The sequence below is a fragment of the Lipotes vexillifer genome, unplaced genomic scaffold (genome assembly GCF_000442215.2).
Source record: "Lipotes vexillifer unplaced genomic scaffold, Lipotes_vexillifer_v1.1 scaffold508, whole genome shotgun sequence".
NCBI lineage: Eukaryota > Metazoa > Chordata > Mammalia > Artiodactyla > Lipotidae > Lipotes > Lipotes vexillifer.
In genome coordinates, this window is record NW_006793099.1 from 449396 (window position 1) to 456888 (window position 7493).

At 34.9% G+C, this 7493-nt stretch overlaps 1 protein-coding gene across 1 annotated transcript in view; it reads right to left on the reverse strand.

The window, feature by feature from the left end:
* The window catches only part of NUDCD1 (NudC domain containing 1), an 85077-nt gene that overhangs the window by 62198 nt on the left and 15386 nt on the right, over positions 1 to 7493 (reverse strand). The gene's annotated exons all lie outside the window — the stretch shown is intronic.

Here is a 7493-nt window from a genome sequence, read left to right on the forward strand (position 1 = left end):
GCTCTTCTTTAGGCAAAAACATGAGTTTTTCAGATAAACGGAAAACTAAATTAGGAGAAAATTAATTCCATAAATATTAAGAAACAACACATTACTTTAAAATAAGCCCTAATATCATAACAAAATGACAAAATAATAAAGAACCAAATTTTAAAACACAATTTATTTTTCTTTCCTAAGGAATCTTCTATTTCCTAACTGTACTTCCTCCCAATTGACATTTCTCTAAAATTAACAATTGCAAACCACAAGTTAGACTGACTTAGAAGTGTAATGCCTCTATAAACCTGTGTGTTGAACTGCTGCCACCTGCTGGCTCCTAACAAATCTAACGGTCAAGCAACTTGTGGATTTCCTTTCTTGGGCCCTACAGCCTTCATCTTGACCACAGTAGTGTTTAGCCCAGATTAACATGGATGGTCACTTTTGTAAATCAGCCACAAGAAAAGAACCTCTCTGGGATTTGTGCATGTGTGCCTTTGACTCAAAAAAAAAAAAAAAAAGCAGACAATAAAATGTATATTAGAACTGTTTTCTGCTTTAAAAAAAGTCAATGAGTATCTAGCAGCCAATACTCTCCACCTGCCCCCAGCACAGTTCAAAGAGCAAGTCAATTTCCTTTGCTGCTGATCAGAAAAATAATAACAGATTATTCCAATCTGAAACTATTCCAGTTCCAAAAAGCTCTCCAATTCAAAGAAGCCCGCAAAAAACTTTAATCAAAATCTGACAGATATCAACAAAATCAAAACCAAAAACCAATATAACTTGTGAAAACAAATACAATTACAAATGTCAGCAAATAGAAACCAATAATGTATCAAAAGAATAACACACTCTAACCAAAAATAATGTATTCCAGGAACTTAAGGAATTACGAAATTAAGGAATTTTAAAACTACAATATATCAATTTAATTCACTACATTGACAAATTAATAAAAGGCACACAATCATTAATAGGTGGGTTCTGAAAAGGCATGCAATAATATTCAGCAGGCATAATAAAAACATTAAACAGAAACAGAAACTCAAAGAAGCAACTTTAGAACAATAAAAGCTATTGACCTAAAACTGACAATAAGTATTCTCTTAATTTAAAAGCCATTACAATTAAAATCAAAAGCTAAACAGGGATACTTGCAGTCCACATTATTATTCAACATTGTCTCAGAGGTTCTGTCTACTAACCTCAATAAGACAAAAATGAAATGACACAGGAATGTTATTTCTACTTTCATAAATACTGGAAAAGGAGAGATAAAACCATTTCCTTTTGCTAAGGATGGAACTGTCTATGTACTTTGAAAACCTAAATGGGAGTAGGTAAAAATTACTGAATTGTCAAATAAGGTGACTGCTTATACAACAAATAGTTTTTATCAATAAGCATCTAGGAAAGAAAACAGAAAAAACTATATTAATGAGAGGCAGAAACCATAAAATATTCAAGAATAAACTTAATAAGCGTAAGATCAAGGGAAAACTATAAAACTCTTACTTAAGGACATAAAAGAAGATCTAAATAAATGAAAGGACATACCATGTTCTTGGGTTAAAAAAAAAAAAAAAAAAAGCCAATTCTCCCCAACAAAAAAAACTACCCACTCTAGCAAAAAAACTGGAGATTTTTCTAATGAAAGTTTTAACTAGACTGACTCTGGCCATCACGCCTAGCTAAGTACAGGGGTAAAGGATACCACTGAAAGAAAACAGAGGAATCAGCAAATCCCCACATATTAAAAGATGAGACTACAAACTCTTTTCTTTCCTTTGGATCCCAGAAAGCCACAATCAGGCCTTAATACTTCTCAGACAAGAAACCAGAGGACTCCTCTCTGAGGACACCTGCCAGCCCAGGAGATATAACTTACAAAAACTAACATTCAGGTCAGGGGATTCTCACTCAAACATACAGTTGTCACTTAACAGTTGGGGAAAAAAACAAAAAAGGTATATATAGGTATATGGTAGGTCTTTTTGATAGAGGGTCTAACAAACTATTTTTAGAGTGGGTATTATATCTTTTCGACTAAATAATTCAAAGACTTTGTAATCCAATTGCTAAAAAGAGAATACATATGAAGTGCTAAAAGAATTCAGGGATGAGAATGACAACTGAGAACTAGGAAAGAATGCACCTTATAGAAACTTTCCCAGAAGTCATGCATTCTAAATTATAGTTTCCTTATTGCTTTCTAAGAGGAAAAAAAAAAAAAAACAACTTTCCAATTTTACCAGGACACTAAACAAATTTAAATGTACGCTATAATTAGGAAGATGTACATTGCTTTGAACATGTACAAACATACAAAAGAGGTTGTTATTTCAATGTTAAGTTCAAACTGGTGAAGAGAGGGAAGGAAGCTGTTCATATTCTACTGTAAATTAATAAACTGGAAGAGACTTTACTTTGTATACTGCAGCACTCCCAGTGCCTACAATAATGCATAACATGTAGCAAGTATTCAATAAACATTTTGAATGTTGAATGAATAGTATTAAATTAGACTATGTGACAGAGTTAGGCTCCATAAGTCAATATTCTTAAAGGATATCCAGATTTTAGATTTGTCTTTCTAAACAAAATATAACGGAATCTTAAAAAAAAAGTAAAAGCCCTTAAATTTAAAACACACAATAAAATGCTAACTATGCATATGCAGAGTATGGATGTATATGATAATGTATGGGCAATATAGCACACATGTATGCGTATAGGGCATCTGGCTGTGTGCATACACTATCCAGTTTATAGTGTATGTGTATTTAGTGTCTTTAATGAGTTAACAGACAGGCAAAGAGACACTAAACCAAATAAGGAACTATAACAAATTATTCTAAGGTGTCCACAGAAGCTAGACAATAGGACAGGAAAAGGAATCAAAGACATATTAGTCTTTGCTCTGATTCATGTCAAGTAAGCTATCAAATAAAATTATTTTGAGATAGCCTCACCCACCAGAGGGCAGACAGCAGAAGCAAGAAGAACTATAATCATGCAGCCTGTGGAACAAAAACCACATTCAGAGAAAGAGAGACAAGATGAAAAGGCAGAGGGCTATGTACCAGATGAAGTAACAAGATAAAACACCAGAAAAACAGCTAAATGAAGTAGAGATAGGCAACCTTCCAGAAAAAGAATTCAGAATAATGATAGTGAAGATGATCCAGGACCTCAGAAAAGGACTGGAGGCAAAGATCGAGAACATGCAAGAAATGTTTAACAAAGACCTAGAAGAATTAAAGAACAAACAAACAGAGATGAACAATACAATAACTGAAATGAAAACTACACTAGAAGGAATCAATAGCAGAGTAACTGAGGCAGAAGAACGGATAAGTGACCGGGAAGACAGAAGGGTGGAATACACTGCTGCGGAACAGAATAAACAAAAAAGAATGAAAAGAAATGAAGACAGCCTAAGAGACCTCTGGGACAACATTAAACGCAACAACATTCGCATTATAGGGGTCCCAGAAGGAGCAGAGAGAGAGAGAGGACCTGAGAAAATATTTGAAGAGATTATAGTCGAAAACTTCCCTAACAGGGGAAAAGAAATAGCCACCCAAGTCCAGGAAGCACAGAGAGTCCCATACAGGATAAACCCAAGGAGAAACACACCAAGACACATAGTAATCAAATCGGCAAAAATTAAAGACAAAGAAAAATTATTGAAAGCAGCAAGGGAAAAACGACAAATAACATACAAGGGAACTCCCATAAGGTCAACAGCTGATTTTTCAGCAGAAACTCTACAAGCCACAAGGGAGTGGCATGATATACTTAAGGTGATGAAAGGAAAGAAACTACAACCAAGATTACTCTACAAGGATCTCATTCAGATTTGATGGAGAAATCAAAAGTTTTACAGACAAGCAAAAGCTAAGAGAATTCGGCACCACTAAACCAGCTCTACAACAAATGATAAAGGAACTTCTCTATGTGGGAAACAAAAGAGAAGAAAAGGACCTACAAAAACAAACTCAAAACAATTAAGAAAATGGTCATAGGAACATACATATCGATAATTACCTTAAACGTAAATGGATTAAATGCTCCAACCAAAAGACACAGGCTTGCTGAATGGATACAAAAACAAGACCCATATAGATGCTGTCTACAAGAGACCCATTTCAGACCTAGGGACACGTACAGACTGAAAGTGAGGGGATGGAAAAAGATATTCCATGCAAATGGAAATCAAAAGAAAGCTGGAGTAGCAATTCTCATATCCGATAAAATACACTTTGAAATAAAGAATGTTACAAGAGACAAGGAAGGACACTACATAATGATCAAGGGATCAATCCAAGAAGATGTAACAATTATAAATATATATGCACCCAACATAGGAGCACCTCAATACATAAGGCAACTGCTAACAGCTATAAAGGGAAATCGACAATAACAATAATAGTGGGGGACTTTAACACCTCACTTACACCCATGGACAGATCATCCAAAATGAAAATAAATAAGAAAACAGAAGCTTTAAATGACACAACAGACCACATAGATTTAATTGATATTTATAAGACATTCCATCCAAAACCAGCAGATTACACTTTCTTCTCAAGTGCGCACGGAACATTCCCCAGGATAGATCACATCTTGGGTCACAAATCAAGCCTCAGTAAATTTAAGAAAATTGAAATCATATCAAGCATCTTTTCTGACCACAACTCCATGAGATTTGAAATGAATTACAGAGAAAAAATGGTAAAAAACACAACGATGTGGAGGCTAAACAATATGTTTCTAAATAACCAACAGGGTCACTGAAGAAATCAAAGAGGAAATCAAAACATACCTAGAGACAAATGACAATGAAAACATGACGATCCAAAAACTATGGGATGCAGCAAAAGGAGTTCTAAGAGGGAAGTTTATAGCTATACAAGCCTACCTCAAGAAACAAGAAAAATCTCAGATAAGCAATCTAAACTTACACCTAAAGGAACTAGAGAAAGAACAAACAAAACCCAAAATTAGCAGAAGGAAAGAAATCATAAAGATCAGAGCAGAAATAAATGAAATAGAAACAAAGAAAACAATAGCAAAGATCAATAAAACTAAAAGCTGGTTCTTTGAGAAGATAAAGTTGATAAACCATTAGCCGGACTCATCAAGAAAAAGAGGGAGAGGACTCACATCAATAAGATTAGCAATGAAAAAGGAGAAGTTACAACAGACACTGTCAAAATACAAAGCATCCTAAGAGACTACTACAAGCAACTCTATGCTAATAAAATGGACAACCTGGAAGAAATGGACAAATTCTTAGAAAGGTATAACCTTCCAAGACTGAACCAGGAAGAAATAGAAAATATGAACAGACCAATCACAAGTAATGAAATTGGAACTGTGATTAAAAATCTTCCAACAAACAATGGCTTCACAGGTGAATTCTATCAAACATTTAGAGAAGAGCTAACACCCATCCTTCTCAAACTTGTCAAAAAAACTGCAGAGGAAGGAACACTCCCAAACACATTCTATGAGGCCACCATCACCCTGATACCAAAACCAGACAAATATTCTACAAAAAAAGAAATTTACAGACCAGTATCACTGATGAATATAGATGCAAAAATCCTCAACAAAAGACTAGCAAACAGAATTCAACAACACATTAACAGGATCATACACCATGACAAAGTGGGGTTTATCCCAGGGATGCAAGGATTCTTCAATATACGCAAATCAATCAATGTGATACACCATATCAACAAATTGAAGAAGAAAAACCATATGATCATCTCAACAGATGCAGAAAAAGCTTTTGACAAAATTCAACACCCATTTATGATAAAAACTCTCCAGAAAATGGGCATAGAGGGAACGTACCTCAACATAATAAAGGCCATATACGACAAACCCACAGCAAACATCATTCTCAATGGTGAAAAACTGAAAGCATTTCCTCTAAGATCAGGAACAAGACAAGGATGTCCACTCTCACCACTATTATTCAATATAGTTGTGGAAGTCCTAGCCATGGCAATCAGAGAAGAAAAATAAATAAAAGGAATAAAATTGGAAAAGAAGAAGTAAAACTGTCACTGTTTGCAGATGACATGATACTATACATAGAGAATCCTAAAGATGCCACCAGAAAACTACAAGAGCTAATCAATGAATTTGGTAAAGTAGCAGGATACAAAATTAATGCACAGAAATCTCTTGCATTCCTATACACTAATGATGAAAAATCTGAAAGAGAAATTAAGGAAACACTCCCATTTACCATTGCAACAAAAAGATTAAAATACCTAGGAATAAACTTACCTAGGGAGACAGAAGACCTGTATGCAGAAAACTATAAGACACTGATGAAAGAAATTAAACATGATACCAACAGATGGAGAGATATACCATGTTCTTGGATTGGAAGAATCAATATTGTGAAAATGACTATAGTAACCAAAGCAATCTACAGATTCAATGCAATCCCTATCAAATTACCAATGGCATTTTTTACGGAACTAGAATAAAAAATCTTAAAATTTGTATGGAGACACAAAAGACCCTGAATAGCCAAAGCAGTCTTGAGGGAAAAAAACGGAGCTGAAGGAATCAGACTCCCTGACTTCAGACTATATTACAAAGCTACAGTAATCAAGACAATATGGTACTGGCACAAAAACAGAAACATAGATCAATGGAACAAGATAGAAAGCCCAGAGATAAACCCACGCACCTATGATCAACTAATCTAAGACAAAGGAGGCAGTGATATACAAGTGAGAAAAGACAGTCTCTTCAATAAGTGGTGCTGGGAAAACTGGACAGCTACATGTAAAAGAATGAAATTAGGACAGTCCCTAACACCACACACAGAAATAAACTCAAAATCGATCAGAGGCCTAAATGTAAGACCGACGCTCTAAAACTCTTAGGGGAAAACACAGGGAGAACACTCTTTGACATAAATCACAGCAAGATCTCTTTTGATCCACCTCCTAGAGTAATGGAAATAAAAACAAAAATAAACAAATGGGACCTAATGAAACTTCAAAGCTTTTGCACAGCAAAGGAAACCATAAACAAGACAAAAATACAACCCTCAGAATGGGAGAAAATACTTGCAAATGAATCAACGGACAAAGGATTATTCTCCAAAATATATAAACAGCTCATGCAGCTCAATATTAAAGAAACAAACAACCCAATCCAAAAACTGGCAGAAGACCTAAACAGACATTTCTCCAAAGAAGACATACAGATGGCCAAGAAGCACATGAAAAGCTGCTCAACATCACTAATTATTAGAGAAATGCAAATCAAAACTACAATGAGGTATCACCTCACACCAGTTAGAATGGGCATCATCAGAAAATCTACAAACAACAAATGCTGGAGAGGGTGTGGAGAAAAGGGAACCCTCTTGCACTGTTGGTGGGAATGTAAATTGATACAGCCACTATGGAGAACAGTATGGAGGTTCCTTAAAAAACTAAAAATAGAATTACCATATGACCCAGCAATCC